Below are 26,790 nucleotides of genomic sequence, written 5' to 3'. Positions count from 1 at the left end.
ATATCCGCATCGTCCTCAGCAGGCAGGTCCCCTTGCAGAAGAGATGGACCCACTGGTGATAATGGCTGAAGCGATGATGGTGAGGGCGCTGGTGGAGGCAGCCCAATCAGAACAGCAGGCTGCGACACCAGACCCCAGGCCAGAGATGGATCTGTGCCCAGAACGCGAGAGCTGGAACCCCAAGGTGCCGCATGTGAGTGAGGCAGCCAGTGAGACAGGGTTGGCTCCGCAGCAGATGATGACAGGCTCGAGGTGGAGGTGGCAGGACAGGCTGCGGCAGCGGGAGCCTTACCCATGAACTGGTAGCCTCTGGCGGAGAGCCGGGGCATAACTGATCAGAGTGGTGCATCGCCAGCCTATCGGCCTTACAGGTATTACAAAGACTTTATCTCCAGCCAGACAACAGCGACCGGTATCCACTTGGACTGGCAATCAAAACCTCATGCCCACACTGGCAATCCCAGCACTAAGCGGCCAGATGAACCCAACTGTGGCAGGTGCAGTGCAGCCCACAGAAGGTGGAGGACTGTGCATGGCTGCCGGCTGTGAAGCATGTCACCCAGGCACCACTCCCCCATAGATGTGAAGCGATAGGTGCCCAGAAAACAGAGAAGAGTGTTGTCTGCTGAAGAATCCACAGGGAACTTTTTCATTTGGTACTCGAACGTATGCACTAGTCATTCTGCCTCGCCATTTGATTGAGTGGGGAATGGCAGAGCCATAACATGACAGATGCCATGACGGGAACATAATAGCTGAAAGGTGTGAGAAATGAATTGGGACCCATTATTGGAAACTTAAGGTACAAGGCGACCCATCAGTAGAAAAAGACCCTCAAAATCATGTGAATTGTGACCTCAGCTGACATCGACGTGCACTGGAGGATGTAAGAAAACTGGCAAAATGTGCATCCACAACCAAGAACCAATAGGAATTTAAGAAGGGACTTGCAGAGTCTATATGAATGAATTTCCATGGCTAGTATGGATCGGGCCAGGGGGCAGAGACACCCTGGAAGCTGCCTGTTGTTGGGCACATTACTCACAAGCCACAACAAAACGGACAGTTTCGCCATTAATCCCTAGGTGAAAAACATGTCTCCCCAATAACCCTGATGGAGAAGGCGTAGAACCATGTGCCATAACATGGCGGGAATGACTACTCAGGGAGAGAGAGCTTCCGTGGACAACAGCAAAACGCCGTCAAAGACTGAGATGCAATCCAGTAGGAAAAATATTTGTGCAGGGGATCCTAAGACCGACCTGGCAGTTTATCTGGCCAGCCGTATTGAACAAACCGAACTACCTGTCAGAGAACTTGGTCTCTGGCAATGACAGCTACTATGCACGAGCTTGTAATTGGGAATGCCTTCACCACAGCCTGCATTTCACTATCAAGATGGAAGCAAAGTAATTCTTCACAATCAAAGTCAAGATAAGGACCCACAGATAGGTGGGACAAGGCATCCACATTACCATGTTCAGACATAGGTCAAAAATAGATTTTTTTAAATGTAATGAGACAAGAACAGGGCCCAGCATTGTAGACAGTGTGCTGGTTGCTGGTTTGTCAGGCAAGGAAGTGTGAGAGTTAAAAAAGTGAACCAATGGTTTATGGTCATTCATAAGCTGGTACTTGGAGAAAAAAAAAAAAAAAAAAAAAAAAACCTGGAGAGCATAGACTCGGCAAGAACCTCTTTTTTTCCACGTAAGAGTAATGCTGCTGGACTGTAGTGAAAGATTTAGAGGTGCAAGCAACAGGTCATTGAGAACTGTTGGCATATCGGTGTGCTAGGACTGTGCTGAGGTCTTACTGTGAGGTGTCCATAGCCAAAACTATGTGCTGGTCCAGAGTGAATGTAGCTAAACAAGGGGCTGAGAGTAGTTTGAAATTCTGCATTTGAAAAGCTTGTTCACAGTCTGGGCTCCAGCAAAAAGCTACGTTCTTGTATAATAAGGCATACATTGGGTGGGCCAATGTGGCTGCTAGGTGTGGCAGGAATTTATGGTAGTAGGCTATCTACTCTAGGAAGGCGTGAAACTCCTTTGTGGACAAGGGGCAAGGCATAGACGTAACAGCAGAATGTGGTCTGGCAGAGGGCAAACCCCATCCCTGGAGACCTCAAACACCAAATAAACAATAGAAGGTTGAAAAAACTGATATTTTGTGAAGTTACATTATAAGCCTGCAGACTGTAAGACAGAAAACAAAATGTGCAAATTTTTCAAGTGATGGGCCATGGAGGAGCTCATGATAGTGTCATCCAAATAATTAATGCAACCTGGGACAGGCATAGTCAGTTGCTCTAAAAACTGTTGGAAAATAGCAGGACCACTAGCCACACCAACAGGAAGGCGCAAATATTGATAAGACCAAAAGTGGCATTGAAAACCAGAACTTGCCGAGAGTCTTCGTTCATATAGACCTGCAGATATGCTTCAGACAGATCAATTTTAGAGAATTACTGGTCACCTGGTATTTTTGCCAACAGTCTCTCCTGGCATGGAAAAGGATACATATCCACGATCGACTGCAAATTGACGGTAATACTGAAGTCGCCACAGAGGCAAAGTTTCCCCGACGGCTTTTGGACTACAACCGGTGGACTAGCCATAACAGATTACTCCATCCCTGGAGATTGAAGTCTGTCCAATTCTGCTTTCAGTTGATCTTTCAAGGTGACAGGAATAGGACACACACAACAAAAAAATAGGAACAGAAAAATTCTTAGCACAGCCTATAACTCCCAAAGAAGTCCAGAAGCTCCTCACACAGTGTTTCCAATTGAGAACGCGGTACCTGATCGGACAAAAGATGAAAAATCCAAATGCCTGAAATATGTCCATCCTGAAAAAGTTCTCAACACCGGCATCAGCAGCCACAAAAAATGTAATAGAACGAATCACTGACTTGTAAGAGGCAGATATGTCAATTGTCTCAGCAGCACAATGTTCTGTTTGTTATGACTGAACAGCTTCTGCCTGGCCAGTGTTAAGCGGCTGTCAACTTAAACTCACATAGGTTTGAGTATTCTGTAATGTTGACTTGCAACCGGAGCACTTGGTGAAAAACACACAACGTGATAGACAACTTGGGAGAAGTCACAGGCATTGTAGTCACACAGTTTACATCCATATTCATATCCTGAGCAACCTTTAGTGTATGACACGTGGAAGCGATGCGGCCTTTCTTCTGGCAAGCATTACAAGTAGCCCAGTGCTCAGGCCACACCGAATGTTCGTGCAGGACACAATAGTAAGGACAAGACAGAAACAGAGAACGCTGATGCTGCCTCTGTGGCGGTCGCAGCTGCTTGGGCCAGTTTTGGTCTGCTAAGCACTGGGTCCACATTTTACCACCACCACTGCCGCCTCCTTGTGCAAGCTATCTGTCGTCCTACTGGGCACATATTGTGACATAACTACCATGTCGCCCCATGGTTCAATTTGGTTACCCGCTGCGCGGGAAATGTCAGAAGATTATGCTATTTGCAAAACTTCTGCCAAAGGGTGGATTCCACAGAGTAAAGCCTTTTGATGTACTTGCTTGTTCAGAGCTAAACAGATCATTGTCACATACGATAGTGTCTGCATAAGAGTCATTATGAGCATCAGTAAAAACTGACACTTACGGCTAACGCCATTAAGTTCGGCTACCCAGTATGACTGGTTTGGTTTCTTGTGGCATCATAGAATTCAACTCGTGCCGCTATACATGCATTCGTTTACAATGGTAGTTGGACAATAAACTGCACATGTGATCAAAAGAAAGAGCTGTCGATTCTTATGAAGGGGCAAGCTAACACAGTAATTGATACACGTTAGGTGTAATCTATGAGAGGAATAAGGCTTTGCACAAATTCGAGTCTTTCACACCAAAAGCCAAAAAATGCTTCCCAAATCTTTTTTCACAAGCTTCCCAATCCTCAACTGGAAGGTCATATGGAGGAAAAATGGGTGTATGGATCGGTGGAGTGGTACCCTGTGTGTTAATGGAAGCTAACATAGTGGTCACTGCCTAGATAAGCTATTCAGTCAGGGCCGGCAGCACGGCATCCATATTGACTAAACGTGACAAACTGTACTTAAAGACTGCACATGCGGTAACTGTTGCAAACTCATCACCAGTTATATAGTAACCAAGTAATACACGAAACTGATCCAAGTAACACAAATATGGCTTTATTCAAAAACCTCTGAACAATAATAGAAATAAGCCTATCATGACTCCACACGTACCAAGACAAGAATCGTATAAAAGGTGCAACACAAGTGATACGCAGAACAACTTATGTGAGCAGTACTACATAAAGAACATAGAGAAGGTGAGTCAGCATCACTCCGCGCATATATATAGGCGCAAGTCATTGGTAGACTGTGCAGTGGAGATCGTGCTGTGTGCATGCTTCCTACAGGTGGCCTTTTGTGGCTGGCCCATGCTGATACAGTTGTCAAGTGATTTAAGTACACAGGTGTGACTACACCACACTTGGTGCACTCACACTCGCACACACTGGCAGAAGGACACAGCACACTCAAACCAATTATGTTAAACAATTTAAAAAGTCCAATTTCTTACTGTACAAAGTTGCAACGTTTGTATGTTGGTGCCTTGCCACCAAATGGTTAGTGGCAGGTAACAAACATCAGTGGGAACTCTGTATTCTGGTCTTTAAATGTAATGATTCCTAGGAACCTGATTCAGAATAATTGGATCAATGTAGAACTTGTTTCCACGTGACTTTGTGTTCAAAGTATTACTGATGTCTTGTCTACCTCTTTAGTGACTTTCTACTTCATTCTGTGATGAACAGGGTGGACCATAGGAAGTATGCCAGACAACAGTGGATCATTATTTTCTGATATAAAGGGAAAGCTGAATCTTCCAGTGAGGTATGCTGTTAGATTTTTGCAGGCAGTTGACAGCTACCATAGACTGAACTTTTTTAGTTACATCGCATTGCAGGTATAGGCCTAAGAATGTCCCAAGAAAGCACAAGTTAGAAGGTAAAGTACACTTTTGAAGTACAAAGCGATATCAGAAAAATATAAACAGAATTTAAAATGTCTTTGAGATTAACTGTTGTATAAGTACCTGAGAACTATCATCTGCAAGAGAATTTCTTTTGTGTCTGAATTCATTTTGCCAATGAAAGATCATGGCCAAAGAGAGAGAAGTATTCCCAAATGACAAACACACTTTTTCAGTGCACTGACTTGCCCTCTAATCCACTTCTCAGTGTGAAAAATCATCACAGAGAAATTTTACTCTTTCAGTTTCACAGTGATTAATGTTGGTGAGAGAAGTAAGTTACAAATCAATGTGTGAATCATGGTAGTTGAGACCCTTTCACAGTTTCTCGGACATTGACATTAACTTTTGATCAGTTGACTAGATTGCATATTGCTCTAGGATGCATTTCTTAGTATCACAATAATGGATCAGAATCTAATCATTCTTAAATTTTCAGATTGACAAACTGGGTTTCAAAATATCTGTTTCTTGTAATACTAATTTCGTTTCAGATTGACAGTACAGTCTTACCATTGGCAGGAATAATTAATGATTAATATTATTGTCGTTGACAGGAATGTTTAGTTCTGCCTGTTTTTACCTGAAATTAGACTGAAATTGTATAATACCGAAAACTCATAACCAAACCCTGCAAACTCTGTTTCTGATCTCACATTTGGCAAACAGTTATGATCCCTTTGTAAAGTGTTTGAATTACTTAATACTGTGACACATTTTCTCAGTAGTTTTCTTCCAGCATACTGATCTTGATTGGGAACGATTCCTTGACTGTGTGCCATCCACTAATTTTTCATTAAGCCCATGAATGATGGCAGTAATGTCAAATATGATGTCAAAAGTAGAAATGACCCCACTTTAGCACTAAACTAGGTCATTTGTCCATGCTTATGACACGATGGAATGAATAATTAGGTCCCTAAAGTAATCAGAGTTACAAATGCACATGTGTTATTTCTAATCAGATGTAAATGTTCGGAGACTTTCATGACCTTATCAAGAGTGACTTGTGATTCACTTTGAGGTTCAGAGTTTTCTTTTGCACTGACATTTGTAATTCTCCCGCATGCTAGAAAATAAAGCAAAATGCCCAGAACATCACAAGACACTACGATTCAAAGCCGTGTACAATGACTGAGTAAAACATGCACAAAGTTTTTAAGGCATTAAAACTGGTACATGATACATCAGCCATTCTCAATTTAGGATGTGCAGCTTTCACATGTCTTTATCCATCTCATCCTGTTCCTTTTTTTCTTGTTTAAAAAACTAAGCTGAAGTGTTCCAAAACAATAACTTCTCCCTAAGTCTCTAGAAGCACTTCATACATTCATCCAAACTAACTATTTTGTATGATGAAAGCAGAATTTCATTTCAGTGCATTATTTGTCTTATGTTCACTCTATTTTTGCTTTAGATAAATCAGTCTAGTCAACTTCCACAGCAGTCACAGGCAAAAGACTGAAGCCAAAGCAATGCAACTATTGCAATGTGTGTGACATACAACTTATTATTAAATTCAGTCTTCGCATGAAAACCAGTAAGGAAAAAAATTAATTATCTTTGTAAACTGTCCTCACTCTTCAATTACTAGTACAAGCATGAAAGAGTTGCTAACAAGTGATCCCTCTTTAATGTCATTGTAACATTTTGTATACTTCAGATTGTTACCTAGCAGTGCAGAACACACACACTTTACACTGCAAAATTTAAAATTACTTCATCAGTGAGAAATGTTTCAGCTTTTGCAATGCAAACCTTTTAGCGTATTATCGAAAGCAAAAACAGGTCATACTATGACACCCAAATATTGTACAGCAGTCCTTACTACATTTGAAAGAGCCAGACAGTCTTTAAAGAAGGTATTCTTATGATTATTGCTGCATTGAATGGTTTCCTAATGACAATACCGACCAGTAGGTCACCTATAAAAACAAATCATTTTATTGTTTTTCAAAGTATTCTGCTCTTTATGGATTCTAAACAGTTTTGGTAATCTCCGTGAAGCAACTTTTTTTTTGTTTTACATAAAGGGAATTAAAAAATGGGCAGTGAGACATTAATTCAGTGTTTTTCTTTGTTGAATAATCAATTCTGAGCTACAGCTGGCATTGTTACTATGAAGAATGATGATATGTTTTCAATTGTCTTTCATACTTTCATCAGTACTAGTTGCAAAAGAATTGTGTACAGTTCAGCATTAACTAGTGTTTTGATCTTTCATTGGCTGCAACATGTCTGTTGTAGCCAAGGAAACAAGCGATCATTTTCTTGGAAGTACTTCGTGAACAAACCCCCTTGTTGTTTTTGGTTCATATGACCCAAAGAGATATCTGTTGCATAGTTTCCAGCTCAGACAGACATATCAAAGTTCTGTTATCTGTTATGACACATACGGCTTTTGCTTTTCCTAGATAGCATTTTTTGAGCATTTGCTTATACTAAACTGATACGAGTCTGTTCTTTAGTTTTGTTTGAATTATGAAGAATCCACCAGAACAGATATTTGTTACAGTCAAATGCTCATGCAAAATTGAACATACTGCAGTATTCAGTATGCCATAGGGTGCGTCTGTTTCAATGTAATTCACGTGCCAGTTCTCTTGAACCGTGTTGCCCATAGTATTGGTACTTTTTTAGAAAAACGATTATGGTCCATCTTCCCAAAATTCTTCACTGGTGGGAGCACAGCCATGACAAAATTCTACATGTTTTTCATAGGTATATAGAGCACATGCACATACATGCATGTCCACACATGCCTGCATACATGCAAACCAATTGAGGGCTGGATCTGGTAACGAGCCGCTGGTTGCCCACCAATGCTCTAGGCCATCCAGTCAGTCCTTGTAGAATAATTGTGACAGAGCAGAGCAACTACACCAAAGGTGCCACTAGAAAATAACAAGTCAGTAGGAATCTATCCTTCATAGAAGAGACTTTCCAGTGACAGAAGCACTGTTTACACAAAAATTCTGATTGCAACATATTTCTGAAGGGTTTTTGTCTGATGGAGAAATGGACACCAAGAAGATTTACTGGAACTCTCAAGTTTGTAATGTTACACCTCATTGGATGCAGAATGTGTGGTGGACTGATCAGCGAGAGTAAGCTGTGGGAAATGAAGTGCAAGGACAAGAGAACACCTTGTGAAACAGCACTGTTCAGTTGCAGCATTAGAAGGGTCAAGATGCCCCTCTATCTGCTGCTGCTTGAAAATGGTAGCTTAGGCATTGCCTGTCACTACTGCCTGATCCATGCAGTATTGCTGAGAGTATTGCAGATCATCCCATTTTGATGATCCATAATCTGAGGGTGCAGTCATATATAGACTATACTGGTTGCCATGCTGGGTCTTTGGCTATTCGCCAGATGGCAATCTACCGTGACAGTTTTTGCCAGCTCGCCATCAACCTAGTCTTGGGAGCTATCCTCTGCTTTTCTTGAGCTTCGTACCATTATATACCAAAACTTGTAATTCTACAGACTGCACCTTTAGTGTTGTGTAGGGTAAATGCCATGAGAGAAGCTTGCTCCTTGAGCAGAGGGTATATATTTATTTTTTGTCAGTCAATCACCAATTATTAAGGTTTTTGTCATTTACTGATGCTCATTATCAGCATTTTAATACATAAGTACTTGTGAATATTGATATTTCATTGCTTGATATCCCATATCTCCATGTTTATTTCCTAATATGTGTTTCAGATTTGTGCGCGCACTGTAGAATGCTTAAATTGGCTTGTAGTAACCAGTCTGGCACCTATCCTATTGAATTAATTGAATCTTTTAAGCATAAAATAGAAATTAATTAGCATAAAAAGTGAAGCCAGGCTGCTCATTTTATTACAGTATAAATACATTATGTCTGTGTAGAAAGAAACTGCAACAGGCACGTGATCATCATATTGGAGTATGGATACTAAACTGTTTAACTGCCTGCCCTGTGTGCAAGTCATTCTCCATCTGATTCATGGCAAATGGTACATTCAGAGAGGCAGATAAATTCAGTATTACTAACTGTCACACGTATGTCACATATTTGTAGCTAACATGAGTATTGTCAGAACAGTATCAAAATCGTTTCTTTTTGTAATCCATAAACATTCTTAATTACCACTATTGCAATTCGAGGCAATATCATTTTATAGTTGATAACATTGCCTTTTGAGACAGCTTTTTCACACAAAACACATACCATGTGAGTAGTTCACTCTTTTTTATATAATTTTTCGAGAAAGGCACCACAGTATTATTTTGGGGTGTAAAATACTGTGCCTACTGCATGAATTGGATATATATAAGTACCAGTCTATACGTACGTGATGTCCACACTTAAAGTTCCGATTTTAAAACACTGTAGACAAAGAACCACTGCTCAGAATGATGTCAACTTTGAACAGCATATTATTGATGGGGGAGGGGATGATGAAAATTTTACCAGTACATGGCGCTGTAAGTGTCTTAATTTAAATGGGGTCGGCTGCAAATGACAGATGATGAATTGGGAATACTATGGCTGTGGTTTAAATTGCATATTACACCATCCATGCTGTTCAGTGTGCATGACTGCACAAGTTCAGCAGTCAACAGTTGTGGTACTGTTAATTAGGTAAGCCCATTCGTCACAGCAAGGTCATACCACACGGGATGGGAAAAATTGATTTTTAATTGTTCTGAGGCCAAACACCGTATAAAAAGCAAAATAACATTGGCTTTTAATTGTCCTGGGGCCAAGAACCATATAAAAAGCAAGATGACATTGATTTCTAATTGTTGTGAGACTGGCGCAAGGCAAGGTTCTATATACTGTTTACCCTTTTCTGCCACAAGTTGAAATCAAGGAACAGTGGGTTCCACAACAGATCAGAATGTCTTGAGGGTCATGTTCAGAATGTTTTACACAATGTGTGCCTTCAGTTCATCTGCATTTGTAATTGGAGCTCTGAACACAATATCTTTCAAATCACTCCACAGCCAGAAGCCCCATGGTTTAAGATCAGCTGATCTGGACAGCCAGGTTGTAGAGAAATGACAGCTGATAATTCTATAGTTCCAGAAATGAGTCTGCAGCAGCCAGTTCACTAGCTGTATAGTGTGTGGAGGAGCACCATCATGCATAAAAATGATCCTGTCCGTGCTGTTAAAGGGTTGGCATGACATACCATAAATGATGCCTTCAGCTCACACACAGTCACCTTTGCAGAACGAAGTGGTACCAGTTGTTGTGCATGTGGATTTTCCATTGCCCAAATTCTACAATTGTGTGTATTGGCAAGTCCTTGGAGATGGAAATGGGCTTTGTCCGTTCACAGAATATTCCATGGCCGGTCATTGTCCACTGCCATGCAAGCAAGACATTGCAGAGTGAACATTTGTCATGCTGGCAGGTCAGTAAGAAGAAGCAACTCCTAAATATGGGTGATTTTGTATGGATAGCAATTCAGAATATTATGTAGGATGTTATGCACCATGCTCACAGGCATTTCCAACATTCGGAAAATTCCCCGTACACTGCAGGTTTTCACACCATGGCTCGAACTCTCTTCAACAGACGTCGGATAAACTGCTTTCTTCCCTCTGCCACACTGCACCTCAAAAGAACCTGTCTTTTTGAATTTGTAATCATTTTCTCCAGGTCTGTAGCAGACATCGCACCAATGCCTTTTTCATACCGTTGAATGTGCAGAATTTCTGCGGGGCTGCTGGCGCACAGTCACTGTTCGTGTATAAGAGCTTTACCGGCAGTGTGTGATCCTTCATGGAGACAGTGATGTTGGGCATCTTGGAAGCAAACTGAGGAACAGCTGTGTGCCGTGCATCTGTTGGTATACCTATTCTGATGCTTACGATCCCATCTGTTGGTCAAATTGTCGTTCAGATTTTTTTATTCCATGACATTTTCTCCTGTGGCAGTAATATGCTGTTCAAATTTGACACCATTCTGAGCTGTGGTTCTCTTTTTCTACAGCATTTAAAAACTGAAACTTTAATTGTGGACACCCTGTAAATCCATACTCCGTGCGATGGAGGGTACTTTCTGTACTGTGTAATTTCTCCCCTTTACTGTCCCAATCATGAAAGGCGTGCAGGAAGAAAGATTGTTAATAAGTTTGTATATGGGTTTGAATTTCTCTTATAGTACGTGTCATGGTCATCCACCCTGTAAGTAAGAAAGAAATGTGTTCACAGAATTTTATCAGTAAATCTCTTCATTGATGCATTCAATGTGTATCTTGTAGGGTTTGACACATAAGTTGTGTGACCATCCCTGTGTTGCACAGATACATACTCAGTTAACATGTGATAGAACACAGCAATTTTCTTTGGCTCTCCCCCAGTAATTACATTTGGCTGGGCCATGGATGAATGAGAAATACTCAAAAATCGGTGGACTTAGAGCTTTCAAGTTACATCCTTTGTTGGTAAATTACATTTCCATAGGATTCTTTCAGTGAATTTGTGTGCCCTCTATCTTTGCTAAAACTGGTTTTATGTGGTTGTTACACTTCAGATACTTATGTATATTTGACAACTGCATTTGTTTCCAGTGATTGATTGCCGGTTATGTAATCAAATAGTAATGGGTCTTTCTACATATTTAGGTACAATGTATTATAGCAAGTCTTCATTCTAGTCACAAAGTTGGTATAATATTTTATTCACATGACAAATGCCTTCTGAATATCAAGGAAAGTGACATCACTGTGGGTGCAGTTATCTGTGTCATAGACACTCTGAACAAGCTGAGTTTTTGAGGATTGCTGTTAATCAAAGCTATATTTATTCCTACAGAGGGTATTTGTGGTCTCCAAAATTGTCCTGATTTTTATTGTGCATTAATGTTTTCCATAATTTTCCAACTGATTGACACTATTGATAAATTCTTATACTTATTTGTCTGTGCATTTACCCTATTCAAAATGAATGTGACCTGTGTCCTATTAACAATAACTTGGAATGTTTTTTTGCTCCAGTGAGCTCTCATAAACTGCTGCTAGCAACAGAGCACATTATTTTCCGTAATGTATAGGATAGCTATAATTAAACTTTCACAGCTTGAACCAGTGTAGATGGAAAACTATTTGCTATATAGGTACCCATCTTTATAGGAATGATGTTCAGACTGTATGTTACAGGATATGTATTATTAGTAATGCTAGTGTCATGATTTGCCATTAGGTATTGGTTCTGGTAAGGCGATGAAGGTTTAAAACACAAGCATCAGTGTGTATTACAGTTGCAGACAGGCAAAATAGGTCTGGACAAGGTGAGTGGGGCTGTACTCGTAAAGCTGTTTTTGTCAGAACAGCAGCAATAGTGCTGTTGCTCTTCAAAACTATCTGCACATTGAAGGAATCTGTAGAGGTCCAGAGGTCCTCATTCTGCACCATTGTTGGTGAACATGATTCAGAAGTTTGAATTAACTGGCGATTTTGGAATTGCTTCAGGGAGAGCCGATGGCCGATTGTGCCAAGGATAGTTGACGAAGTTACTGTTGCTGTGGCTGAGAATGCTGAATGCCCTGTGCGACCCCTGAGCAATGCATAATCTGTGTCATGTCAACTGAAAATTCCATAGTCTGCCATTCGAAAACTGCTGCAAACGGTTGTGGAATGTTATCTGTAGTGGAGTTCCAGGCTGTCGTGGATGCAGATGGTCATCACATTGAGGAACATTTGTAACCTGAGATGCAAACATGGTATGCAATTAACAAATGTTACCTTCTCACATGGAAATTAAAATGTGTTGCTTTCAGTGGTTTATATGTTATTTCTCTTCCACATGTCGTTACAAATGCTTCCACAAAGTTCATGATCACTTGTTTTTCATGGGGACACTCATAAGTAGCAAAAGTTAATATTACCACCCTATACTGTTCAGAAATCATCCCATCAGGACCAGCTAACTTTTCCTCTGTTAAGCTATTTTAGTAGATTTTTTTTGTCATAATCTCAGTATATAATTTTGGTGTTCATGCATAGATACAGTGGAACAATTGTAGTATAATGTTTCTCTGTCTTGATGCATGATCACTGATTGACTGGCTAGATGATTTTGATCCATTTCGTGATGTTACATAGAATCAGAACATTGTACTACATCTCATCAGATCAGTAGATAAAATTTTCTTTCCAAAGTCATTGAACAATTTTTGTGTTGTCTCCTTACCCACTTAGATGTCATTCAGATTTTGTTTATCAACTAGGTGGCCTCTTTTTACAAATGTATGGTACTACTTGAGGTGGTGCAGTGGTAAGATACTGGACTTATATTTGGGGGAGATGATTGTTCAGATCTGTGGCAAGTGATCCGGCTTTATGTTTCCCATTGTTCCATAGTTCTTTAAGTTGATTGCTGGAATGGCTATTTTGGAAGAACAAGGTAGGTTTTATTCACCACTCTTCCCCAGTCCAAGCTTGTGGTCATTAAATCTTCTTTCCTTACTCCCTTCAAATCAGTGATGAACCTGTCTTTGCTTCTCTAACAACTTTCTAACCTTAATATTAATAAAGAGTGGTAGTGTGCAGTCCTCACAAGATGGTAATTCAAACTCTCGAATGTTATCCTCTGCTATTGAAGATTTCAACCTAGAGAGGAATGTTTCATATTTACCCCTCAGGTAGTCTGTTTCTTTGTGCTTGTATGTGGCTTAACACTTCCGCTATGTGGTAAGTAGTAATCTGTCCTTTCCATATTGTTATTCCATCCTGGACTTTCCATTGTTTGATTCAATCTGTATCTTGTCACACTTTCTAAGTGGAAATAGTTTTCTACTTTTAGTTACATTTCTGTTGCCACGTTTTGCCATTGACGCTACAACTATATGCTTATTGGTTCCCTTGTATACATTAAATGGGTCAGAAAATGCAAATCTTTCTTCGCCAAGAGATTAAGATGTTACCATAACAAGATTGTTCTGTAACTAACTGTACACAGTAATTTTTGCGTAAGTCATTTAATGCAATATCAAATAAATCCTTGTCTCTGTGACTTCTGGTCTACAAATTGATGAGTCAGTTCTGCAATTTTTCCCTGAAGCTTTCTGCCACTACAGCTCTTGGAGGCAGATTGTTTATAAAAGCATCCAGGTATCATGTGTGACTGATCTTCAGAGATTACTTTCACTCAAATTATTTTCCTGTTAAAACTGAGTTAGCTATGACAATAAATACTTTTGTCACCACTGATGTGTGCATCTTACCACTTTTAAGTTGGAGGTACTTTAGCTTTTAATGGAAACAGCATTCCCCAAGAGACTGTATCAGATGTCACTTCGCCATGACTGTGAACAAGATATTGACAATGAAAAAAATCCAATTCAGTTGTCACTTTTATTTGTGGGTATCTCTCCTTCTCCAGCCTTTCAGTTGCAGCTCATTAGTTACAGCTATTTATGTGAGGTAGGACAGTTCTGCAAAAAACTATTTGTGTTTGATCTAAGTGTGGATGTCAGTTTGTATTTTGTATGTAGTACAGATGAGGGTCATTACTATTCATTTTATTTTATTGATGTTTTTCTTTGGCAACAAATTGAATATGAAAACTTACCTGGTTGTCGTATTTGAAAATTTTCGAGGGAAGAACTCTTTTCAGTATTTAATATCCTTAATAGCCCGACAGAGAGGATTTGAAGTGCATAGTGATCCTGTTTATTACCATTTTATAAAGGTTCAGTTGCATTTTTGTTAAATTATGCTCTACCGTTTAAGTGTCATAATCTTTCTTAAGAATCCTGTGTACTGTGCACTGCCATGGCAGTTGGGCTGGTGATCTGTTATGATTAAGCTAACACCAACCTCAGTGTCTACAATGAAGGGCATGATTGTCTAACAATCAAGTGATGGCTCATCAGTGTGGCACAGATGAAAACATTCATGTCATGATGATTTGCATTCAAGTGATACAACTCCATCGTCTTGGAACAGAAAGCTCAGCAATTGCGTTCATCAGCAGTTATTTTATAAGTTTGGCTTGATTAGGTCAAAATCAGTTGGTAACTGGGAATGACATGTAACTGTACCATTTTGTCCTGAGAGGAAACAGCAGTAATGCTTCTGGGCTTTTCCAAATGCTGCTAATCAAACAGAAGTGAAAAATAAAACAGCATTTAATAGAAGAATGAAGTGTACTTTCATTTCTGGAAATGGACAGAATACCATATTTGAAATGGAAGGTGGTAATTGTGGATCATTAGCTGGTGTATTTTGTCTTAAACTTTGCAAAAGAATCCAGGAGAAGCAACCAAAGGTGATCCGAGTGAGATAATTATTCTGCCTCGATGCTGGCCCTGTGCACAGAGCAAGCAATCTCAGCCCAGATTTCGCCGCAATCGAAAGAAACCATCCACAGATATCATTGTAGGTCTCCAGAAGTAAGTTCATACCTTTTAAATGCTCCTGAGGAGTATGCTCAAGAAGCTATATGAGTGGATTCACCAGCTTCTGCAACTTGATGGTGCATATTGTGGAAGTAAGAATTTGTCTAACTTCCTCAAATTTCCATTGACACCACTGCAATAACATTTGATCTGAACAAGCCAAATGAGTGACATGACAGAGACTACATAATGTGTCAGTGTCTTAGAAGCTAGAAGTTCTTTAATTTTAGTGTTGTAGTCATTATGTGAGACATTGGTGGAAATAATGTTTCTTGGTTGGTCTTGTATGTCTACTAAGGGAATTTTGAGAGACCACCTCTCTGTAATGTAAACCTTCTTTCTTTCAGTGTCAAACATAAATTTTTATTTTATTTTAATTTTTTGATTCTCTTAAGGTATGTCCACACAATGCCTCTTTCCTTGAGGACATTTGTAGACACATGGGAATAAAAGTGCATGCACAGAAATTAGTGGAAAAAATGTGTTAATGCATGCTTATTCTCATATTCGTATGTCACCTCATTGACAAGCAGTCTACTGTGCATCTCCTTTGCGATTTCTGAGTGTTTTGTTAGCCAGGAAGCTAAGAGCACAGCTTATATTGCGATTTCATGGTTTGTTACTTTTCGTGTTTTCGTAGTCAATATAGGCACTGATATTTTTTAGGATTTTAATTTTTGGAAATGTCATTGACTATTAGAGATAATAAAGAACCTTGTAACAGGCAAGTAGATTTGGCCTGTATAGGTTAATTCTACTGGCTGCTTCTAAGCCAGTTACATTTGAGTTTTTTCGGTACGTGTCTCCAGTGTTTTCTTTCAGCATTACTACCTATTTGGTGTTGATTTCTGTACTATTGTGAGAAATAACAAATCTAGAATTCAGTAACTACAATTCACCATTACAGGTCAATTCTAGTACTTGATTCCAAGGTTTGCTATTTATTGTGTTTACGCAGTAGTACAGAGAGCGATAACATACATGAAAATTCTCAAAAAATGTATAGTAAACACCTACTGCAACAACTGTAATATAGAAAGCAACATAAAAAATAGAAATCCTATATAACAAACCACTGCACACATTTACTGTGAAAATGTGAAAAATAATGAGCTGTGCAATGGGTAACTAGAACTGATTTATACAGTTTAATTCTAGTTACTGATACCAAGTTTTGCTATTTTCGCATTTTTGTAGTAGATGTGTACTGCTAATTCTTTCACAAGTTTCATATATGGTGTCACTCTGTCATTCCACAAGTAGTGACAACTATGCAGTGAAAAAGCCTGTAAAACAATGAACACTTGTTTATTGACACCACAAGTACAAACACTGGCTAACAGTTAATCTGACAGAGTGATCTCAAACAAAGTCCAGTAGTAGGTTCCAAGGTAGTTATAGTGCAGAGTACAAGAACACAGTCATTTACAGTGCAGCAAGTGGAGTAAGTGCTGTAGTTTAAATAGATGCCTTTGATGCACTAAGAGCATTGGTGCTCACGTCAGTATGGCAGTCTTGCGATGGGGAAATAGGTACTGTTTCTGGTGGCCTGTCTAGAATGGTTGACACTGGCTAGCAGTCGAGCGTCAATGATGTAGCATGATGTGGTGTAAGGTGAAAATGGTGTGCCACTGTTTGAGTGGTAACATGTCAATCGCACGTACTTCCGAGTGGTTTCTGGATGGATGGCGGCAGCATCTGCTGGAGGAGTTGCCACAGGAGATGGAGACACCCAGCAATGTGGTAACATGTGGGCATTATCACATACCTCCCTCCTTGGGAGAGACATGTCTTATTGGTGACTGTAAAAACTGTGGGACTTGACATGCTGGTAGGCCCTCACAAATGCGATGTCCATGGTTCTTTTGGATCCCTGCTGCCTGCTTTCTGATTGCAACGGTTGCAGACTGTAGGGCTGGAAGTGATTCCGGTGGTGTTGGGCCCTGCGTGGATGGAGGCTTGCGGGTTCAAAAATGGGTACCTGTTGAGTCACCGGTTGTAGTGATGCCAGCTTTGTGTGCGGGAGCCGCATGGTGCTATGGAGTAGTTGGAGCACTGGTTCTACTGGGAGTGCTTCCACAACAAGGGAGCCAAGGTGCTGTGGCACCCTGTGTGGCAGCTGGAAACTGTATGGTGGGGATTGGGGGGGGGGGGGGGGGGGCTGCTGGGTGACAACAGGTGGGCAGCCATCATTTGAGAGGATGTACAATTTACTAATCACATACCACCACCAACATGCGCGTGTCTTTGGGTCTAGGGTAGAATTTTATGAGTGTAAAAAACACCCTAATCAGACATACAGGGTGCAGGCGACAGAATAACACGGTCTTAGTCTAAAGTGTCATTTCATCATTTCCAAACATAAGGAATCAAATGCCAGCAGAATAGTTTGGGACATCATTATCCATTCTGCCCCAGGTAAAGAAGTTAGACAGCAGGCTCTATAGTTTGATGACCCATCACTTGAACAAGTTCCGAATCTCGCACAATCTTTCGAAGTTTCAAATGCAGTGAGCCAACAATTAGAAACGTGGGCATACACAGCAGCTGTCAGTATACCAGACGGTGGGCACCAGGCATCGGTGGTCTTGGACAGTGAAGTAGTAGTGGCTGTGTGGCCTGCCCGTGAACAGATCCAAGCCTCCGTATGTGCCTCAGCAGGTAAACAATCTGGGTGCTGTCCACTTCCATCTTGCTCAGCATGTTTAGGAAACATTCCTGGGGAGACTGGTGCCATTGCTTGGCAACTTGTCACAAGTGCAATAACTCAGGACACATAGCAAGCCCTTCTTGACAACTGGAAGAAAAGCCTATGGACATAAAATTTATCATTGCCAGCAGTTCTGTACCCAACAAATTGTTCATCACAGTGCACATCAATGTTCCACCAATACTACTGCAAGTAGCTGCTGGAAAAATGGTGCATCTCTCCTGTCTCCAGCCATTTGGCACTTAGTAAACTACAGAAAGCAAACCATTCCTCTGAATGACCTAGTCACAGTTGACACCAAATGCAAAAGTATTGCACAGCAACTAACTTTCCTTGTAGTTGGTAGCAGCTCACCAGAAAATTTCTTTGGTCTGGATGCATTCAAGTCATTTGGTTTTACAGTTACAGATACTGTCAACTTAGTGTCAGACGAAGTATCTTTTCAGGACTTATAGGCGTTATACAAAGAACACACTGACATCACCTCTCCTGGACTTGACTATGCAAAGGGATTCACGGCCAACATCGCACTTAAATCTTCCACTTGCACTCACTTTTGCAGAGTACCCCCTCTTTCACTAGCTGTTAACAAACAGATTAAAGAACAACTTGATCACCTAACAAAATTGGGTCTCACTGAACCAGTTGCTTCTAGTCAATGAGCAATGCAATTGGTAGTCATAAAAACACCACCCAGAAAATTGAGCCTTTGCAGCTACTTCAGTAAATGGACAGATATTGATTCTTATCTGACACTATGGACAGTTGAATTAATGACCAAACTAGCTGGTGAGAAATATTTCTCAAAAACAGACTTAACCAAAGCCTACCTGCAGCTTCCGCTTGATGAAGAGCCACAGCAGCTCCTGGTATTCAGTATTTCCTTCAGTCTCTTTAAATACAAGTGCTTAGTGTTCGGGATTCCAAGCACTCTCACCCTGTTTCAAAGATTTCTTGAGAAATTATTTCAAAATATGCCATGCTGTATAAATTATCCTGATGACATTGTAGTAACGGGAATGTCCACCGAGGCCCATCTCCAGAATCTGATTGAGCAAGATGGTGCAGTGGTTAGCACACTGGACTCGCATTCAGGAGGGCGGTGGTACAAACCCGCATCCAATAATCCTGATTTAGGTTTTCCATGATTTCCCTAAATCATTTCAGGCAAATGCCGGCATGGTTTCTTTGAAAGGGCATGGCCAGTTTCCTTTCCAATACTTCCCTAATCTGAGTTTGTGCTCTATCTCTAATGACCCCATTGTTGATGGGCCGTTAAACACTAATCTCCTCCTCCTCCAGAAACTGCATACGCTGTTCTACACACTCCACAAAGCAGGTTTAATGTGTAACCTCAACAAATCTCAGTTCTTTCAGCCATCAATGGAATATTTGGGACCAATAATTTTGTGCAAAGGTGTCCACCTCAATAGCTAAGTGGTTGTAGTGATGGAATGCCATGTTAAGGGGCCCATGTTCGATTCCCGGCTTTGTCGGAAATTTCTCCACTCAGGGACTGGGTGTTGTGTTCTCTTTATAATCATCATCATCATCATCATCATCATCATCATCATCATTTCATCCTCTTCGACACGCAAGTTGCTGAAGTGCTGTCAATTCAAAAAAGTGCACTAGGTGACCGGTCAACCTGACACGAGGCCCCAGCCACACGACATTTCATTTGATTTTATTGTGCAGAGGTATCAAACCAACAATCACTAACGTGGAAATCATCACAGCACTATCTCACCTGAAGAGCGTCAAGGAACTGTTATATTTTCTCGAGGTGGTTTCCTACTGCAATACATTTCCTTCCTCAATGCTTAAAAGATCACTCACTCATTGAATCAATTACAAAAGAAGCATGCCCCATTTCCTTGGACATAGGATTGCGAGATTGCATTTCACACTATGAAAGCTTGTCTTCACTCGGCCTCAAGTTCAGTACATTCCAGTGTACTAAATAGCTAATAGTGGCAGCTGACACTTCAGGCCTTCCTGGCACATCACTATTCTGAGGGACTGAGCAGCCACTACCTTATGCGTCCAAGACTTGACAGAAGCTCTAAGGAATTATTCCCAAATTGAAAAAGAAGCTTTAGCCATCATATACGCACTCAAAAAATTTTGTCTTTTTGCATGGGGTGAAGTTTCATCTCATAATGGACCATAAGTCACTACTTCACTGTTCAGTCTGTCGTAACAGCTCCCTAATAAAACAGTTAACCTGTTACAGTGCTGGGTGCTTTTCTTAAGCAGATACAATTATTAAATTCACTTCTGTACTGTGTATAAACATACAAATGCCCTCTCCTGGCTACTGATGGGTTCCAGTCAGTCATTCAGCGAAGAATGGAATCTGTGTTTTTATCTCCATGAGGAAGCACAGCTCACAGTCGACACATTCCCCACTATGGGCAAGCACATCGTGGCAGCCATGGGTGCAGATCCCGGCTTACAACACGTGCATCGCAACATTCTGCAGCGGTGAACAGACCACTTGTTGCAAAGGAAAGCGGACCCTCTTTCAATATTTTTAGCAATGGCAGCAGTTGCTTTTTGTTGATGGAGTTGTGCCCTTGGCTATGGCACGTTTCGCCGTGAGTAGTCATACCCCTCTCATTATGTCCTGTCATTCTGTGCTTGTATATTCCAACCACTGTAGGACATCCAGGGAAAAAATACTGGTATGATGCCATGTATAATGGCCTGAAAGAAGCAAACAAATAGAACAGATGGTCCAGTAATGCAACAAGTGCACCAAACAGCAAGTAGCTCCCAAGATGACTCTCTCCATGGCTTACACCCGCGAGTGTGGCTGTGGGTCCACTTGAGCATTGTTGGCCCATTTCTAAGAACAAACTGGCTCATTGTGATCAATGGATATTCCCGCTTCCCGTATATAGTCATCCTCAGGTTCACAGTGCAGGTAGGCACCATTATAGCCTCATTGAAAATCCCTTTCACTGAAGTTATCCTCAGACTTTGGTGATGGACAATAATCCCGAGTTTCTACCACAATCCTTTAGGGACTTCTGTGTAACAAATGGCAGCCAATACATTTGGGACCCACCTTTTCACTTGCAACTAAATGGTGAAGTTGAGTGCTTGGTGCACACCTTTAAATCTCAAATGCTTGAGTACACTGGTGACAGTACTGTGGAAGGTGCATATTTTTTAAATTCTTACACAGTCATGCCCATAGATATTAAGGGTCCTGCAGAGCTTGTGCATGGCTGCCATCTGCACACGCTATTTCACCTGCTGATGACAGCCCCATGCCCAAAGCCAGCACCGAAGTTTTGCCTGAGCAGAGAGTCTTAGATGAAACATGTTTCAGGAATTGGGTGTCTCAGCTCAGTTCCGTCATCTCCATTTGTGTAGTGACTACTGCACAGTGAAACGACCTATAAAATGGTAAACACTTATTTATTGATACCACAAGTACAAGAATTGCAAACTATTAATCTGTCAGAGTAATTCCAAACAAAATCCTTAGTGAAACTTCCTGGCAGATTAAAACTGTGTGCCAGACCGAGGCTCAAACTCAGTACCTTTGCCTTTTGCTTCTGTGTAGTTTGGAAGGTAGGAGATGAGGTACTGGTAGAATTGAAGCTGTGAGGACAGGTCGTGAGTCGTGCTTGGGTAGCTCAGTTGGTAGAGCACTTGCCAGCGAAAGGCAAAGGTCCCAAGTTCGAGTCTTGGTCCGGCACATAGTTTTAATCTGCCATGAAGTTTCATATCAGCGCACACTCCACCTCTGCTGGAGGAGTCACCACTGGAGATGGAGATGCATAGCAACATGATAATGTGTGGGTCTTACTGCGCCATGCTCCTTTATTATGTCATTTTCATTTTCCTGGATTTATTGTTTATCACAGCAGTACTGGAAGCAACACCAAAAACTGAAATCCAATAACAAAAAGCTACACACACCTACTGCAAAATTACTGAAAATAATGAAGCTTGGGAATCGTCAACTAGAATTGACACTAGAAGGACTGGCATTAGCGAGCTACCGAGAAGGACCACTACTGGTCTTTTGACCGATGTAGTTTTTCTTCTTTGTTTTCAGCTTTACTTCTTAAATTTCTTCAGTACAGTGTCTTTATAGGTCAGTAGTGCATTATGCTTGTCGTACAATATTTAATTAAACAAAAGAGATTGAAGTAAAGAATATACTGTAAATACAAAATCAGTTTAAACTAAACTTACAAATGTAAATAAGTATATAATCATACAATAACATTTCTTATCTGTATGACTTGTACTCATTCAACGCCCCAAACAGGTCATACACATCTATTTATTACGAAAAATAATGAAAAATGGATACGAATTGCTGTAGCAATTATGAGAAAATAACTTTTTTTCCCTCCCTACATCATCTTTTCAATCTAATCCACCATCTTTGTCAAAACACTTTGCACACACATACTGAACACTACCGGCACATGGACCTCATATGAATTTCGTGCTTTGCACGCACAGTTTTTTTGTTTTTTCCAAACTTTTTCATTCTCCTACCTGGCATGTCTTCCACACCGTTACCTTATGTATTTCGGTGGCCGCACTGAATATATGAACAGTTCCTTTCCTTGATTGTACATACATAGGAAGAGTTCTGCTAAATTGAAAAGAAACATTTGCTGCGTAACTTTCTCTCCTGTTGTCTTTCTGTGAAGGATGCAGGCATTGATTTTGGCAAGCTCTGTGAAATTGAAAAACACATGCATAGGCCAGTTGAGGCAACCAAACTTGAGACATCTTGTCCAGAATATCAACTCTAAATTCAGTGGAACTGTAGAAGCTCTCACTCTCAGGAAGATTTATTTTTCTGTGTTTGTTTGTCCATTGCAACTGACTGTAGAAACTCTCACTCTCAGGGAGATTTATTTTTCTGTGTTCGTTTGTCCACTGTGACTGACTGGTGTATTTAACTCAATAGAAAAACATTTTTCTTGGTCTTCCTCTAATAGGAAGTGGTTGTTGTGTCATCTGATTTGTATAAAATAGTATCATACAAAGATCCGGTAGTAAACTTTGCTGATGGAGGAAATTCTCTTCAGGTTTTCTTCATTGTACTTGCCATGGTTATGTTCTCATGATTCAACTGTTCTGCAGGATGTTTGGCTGTTGAGAAATTGTCTGTGTTATATTTCTTCCTTTCAAAGTGTAAGGTTTCATGAGACGCGTAACAACATGCTCTGCAACAGGTATGTTGTCGGTCTGTCACTTTGTTTACCGAGTAAGGAAGTCCATTCATCATACATTTGCTAATGGCATTTGCTGCAAGCCAGAAGTTCAGACCAAATTTGTCTGGTTTATTACTCATGTATTGTATGTAGCGGCAGTGAGCGTTGCATGGATGGAGCTGCTCATCTACGGTTATAAATGTAACTGGTTTATAGTTCTGGATACAGTTAGCTACAAATGAATCCCAGACTGGGGTAGCTGCTGCAAAGCCATTGGGCTTGAGCCTTTTGGCATGAGTGTACTTGTCATCAAATCTTAAAAATCGCATGAGTTCTATGAACTTATTTCTACCCATAGTGCGATAAAAAAATGCCGGCCCCTTACACTTGTGCATGCCCTGGTGCAATTTGAGTCCACGTTGTTTCGTCGGCAGCAGCCTCCGCATTTCAAGCTTCCAAATGCTGAAGGGGATGCGATTTTTCCCTTTTTTCCCTGGCCGCGAGAACTGATTTGTGATGCTACTGGAGTCGAATGTATGCACTGGGTTTTTCGTATGTTGTTGTACAGGTTCTGAATAGTCATCTTCTGAAACGATGATTTACCTTGTTCTGTTTTGTTGGGCTGATATTCCGTGTCATCTTTATAATCTTTGTCATTTTTATCATCCAACTCATCACATTCAAAAATACCTTCTCCTTTAGAGTCTTCTTCTGGTAAACTGTTCACGTAAGTCAGTAATTCTTCATCCGAACCAAGACACCGGCGTGCCATAGTACTGAGGAGGAGCACTAAACTTCTGCTGAACACAACAGCATATTGACAGAAAACAGCAGCTAAAGTATGTCCACTATTGCAATAAAGTAAAAATAAAGAGAGAGAGGAAATGAGATTGCAACAATGAAATAAAATCAGCTAAGCGGATGAAAAAATCCATCCAATGTAAAAAATATCTCACCTGTCAGAATGTCCGGCTGCAGTCCTTTAAGGTAAAAATGTTTACAATTCTTTAAGTTTTTGTAATAGCCTTATAAACCACAAAGGCAGATTAAAAGTCATGAAAAATACGCCTCATAAATTAAAATGTACACTGTTTATTAAATGTTCAACAACACTCACTGGTCAGATGGTCCTCCTAGTGTTAACCTATATAGCAGAATTCTAGTTGCCAATTCCAACAACTGTTTTTCTTTTGCGAGTTGTTGTTACTTGTGAGGTGCCTTTTCATTTAGGAGCTCTGTGTTGCTTTCTCCTTATTCCTGGTTTATGTCCTTTTTACATTTATCATATTTTACTTTTTATTTCATTTTGCGGTTGTTGTGCTAGATTTCAGTTTGTCCACACCCAGAATCCTCCACTTTCCCACTATATTCCCCTTAAATTCAGTATTTATTATCATCATTATTCCCTAATATTACAAGCTTACAATGCCTGATATTGTGGTGGACTTTAAAGGTTGTCTGTGGCTCTTTCACCTGCTCATGTAAACTATGATGATAATTTATAGGAACTTGGATTTTACATTTTTCTTGATTCTACACCCTAAATTCATAGCCTCTGTGAAAAACCCGTAAGATCAATGCTAAACATGCCCCGATTTTACATTTCTTTCTAGTAAGGTTTACCACGAATCTAAGTTCTTACTCAACGTCTCACTTTACTTTGTCCCATTTTCTTCTTAGTAACATTTGATGTGACTGAAAAAATTATATGTGGCTCAAAAGACAGATGTTTTGCACTACGGGTGGTGGCAAAATTAAGGGAATATTTTAGGTCGTTGGGGAGAGGGGAGATGTGAGAGGGGAAATGCGTGACATAATGCATGATCAAGGTTGCCACCACAACTTGCAAAACTTAACTTCACACACAGTTATGATACAACTACTGCTAGGTTGCATCGGTAATGGAAAAACAGTACAGTCAACTGAAAGTGTTCTGGAGCGAGCCAATACGTAATGAACAGGCCCTTTTCTAGTGCCACTTATAACTCTGTCTCATCTTTTTGCATGTATTTCCAATGTACTTTGTTCAACAACAATATCAATCGTCAACCTTTTAAATTCAAACACTGAGTCTCGTAGAATATGCTCGGTCATAATGGAGGAAATGTTGCTCATTTCTGGCTAGTGTACTGGTATTGGCTGATGTCTTGTTAAGTCACCCAATAGCCAGCACAGCTACCCCACCACCCTAACAAACGTAAAATAAGCTCACCTACTGGATGTGTGGAGAGGGGGAGTGGCCCTTCAGCGACGGGAGTGCAGGTCAGGATGAAAACTGAAAATATACTTTTCGTGCAGATTATGTGCTAAGAGGGAGATGTCGCACAGAAATAGAATAAGGATTCTCTGATAGAACATTTTAAAGACTTTCGTGTTCAAATCTGACATGATCAAGTTGCAGAACTACTCATGTATATACTTTGCACCACACACACACACACACACACACACACACACACACACACACACACACCACACTGTAGAGTGTAAAGACTGGCAGCAGTGGTTGAGGGTATAAGTGAAACTGTAGCACCTGAGCACACAGTGTACAGAAATTCACTGTAACATCAACTGGGGAATTAAGCTCTTCTTTCACATCTCTGTTTTTCTCATCAAGCCAAAAATAACTCTAACAGTAGTGAGCATATGAAATGCGGCTCATAAGAAAAACGTTAAACAAGAACAGCAATGGTGACAAAGTATGTCATTAAGCAGATGTCCAAATTTATGCTTATGGTTTAACCACTTAGCTGCTGTGATGTTTTTGGTCAATTCAGTATGCTCGTTAGTTTTTGCTTTTTTCTGGGTGAGGACAAAAGATGACCTCTCAAAAACATATGTTTTCAACGTATAGTTTGTAGTCATAGCATGTCAGAGAACAGCGTGATTGCATTGTACCCAAATACCAATTTTAATTTTTTCATTAGTTTCTACTTGTTGTTGCATATCTGTGATTCTGTAAGAACTGATGAAATTCATTACTGTAATTACTATATAAACATTGTATTGTACATTTAATTTCCTTCATGTAGACAGATTTTATACAAAGTATTGGAGAGGATTGTGATTTTTAATCATATATGCCAATTACATATGTTTTTACTCATATTTTGGGGGTTTTAACATTTTCCTCAGTTCTGCATTTTCCTCAGTTTTGCATTTTGTGAATCTGGACTGCACAAAAACATAATATAGGGGTTTCACTGTATTGCCTTTTTTTCTGGTGTCTTTATTTTTATATATTTCATTTATCTTTATATAATTTGTCGCTGCATGATTTATCTCATGAACTGATTGTAATTTATCCCAAGCATTTGTACTGTCTTTTCTTTCTGTGATATAATTGTTTGTTTACAAGTAAGCCTCTTGCCTTCAAATATCACTACTATTTAGTATATTTGGCTTAGGTGTTATGCCATTGGTCAAAGCCAGTGGCTGGAATTGGTCACTATAATTTATCCAAGAGTTTAATG

At 40.3% G+C, this 26,790-nt stretch overlaps 1 protein-coding gene across 1 annotated transcript in view; it reads left to right on the top strand.

Moving 5' to 3' along the window:
• LOC124776894 (putative ATP-dependent RNA helicase TDRD12) overlaps positions 1-26,790 on the top strand; it is a 451,178-nt gene that overhangs the window by 91,708 nt on the left and 332,680 nt on the right. The gene's annotated exons all lie outside the window — the stretch shown is intronic.

The sequence above is a fragment of the Schistocerca piceifrons genome, chromosome 2 (genome assembly GCF_021461385.2).
Source record: "Schistocerca piceifrons isolate TAMUIC-IGC-003096 chromosome 2, iqSchPice1.1, whole genome shotgun sequence".
Taxonomy (NCBI): domain Eukaryota; kingdom Metazoa; phylum Arthropoda; class Insecta; order Orthoptera; family Acrididae; genus Schistocerca; species Schistocerca piceifrons.
The sequence above is the reverse complement of the archived record's forward strand: the minus strand, read 5'-3'. Positions and strand labels throughout refer to the sequence as shown.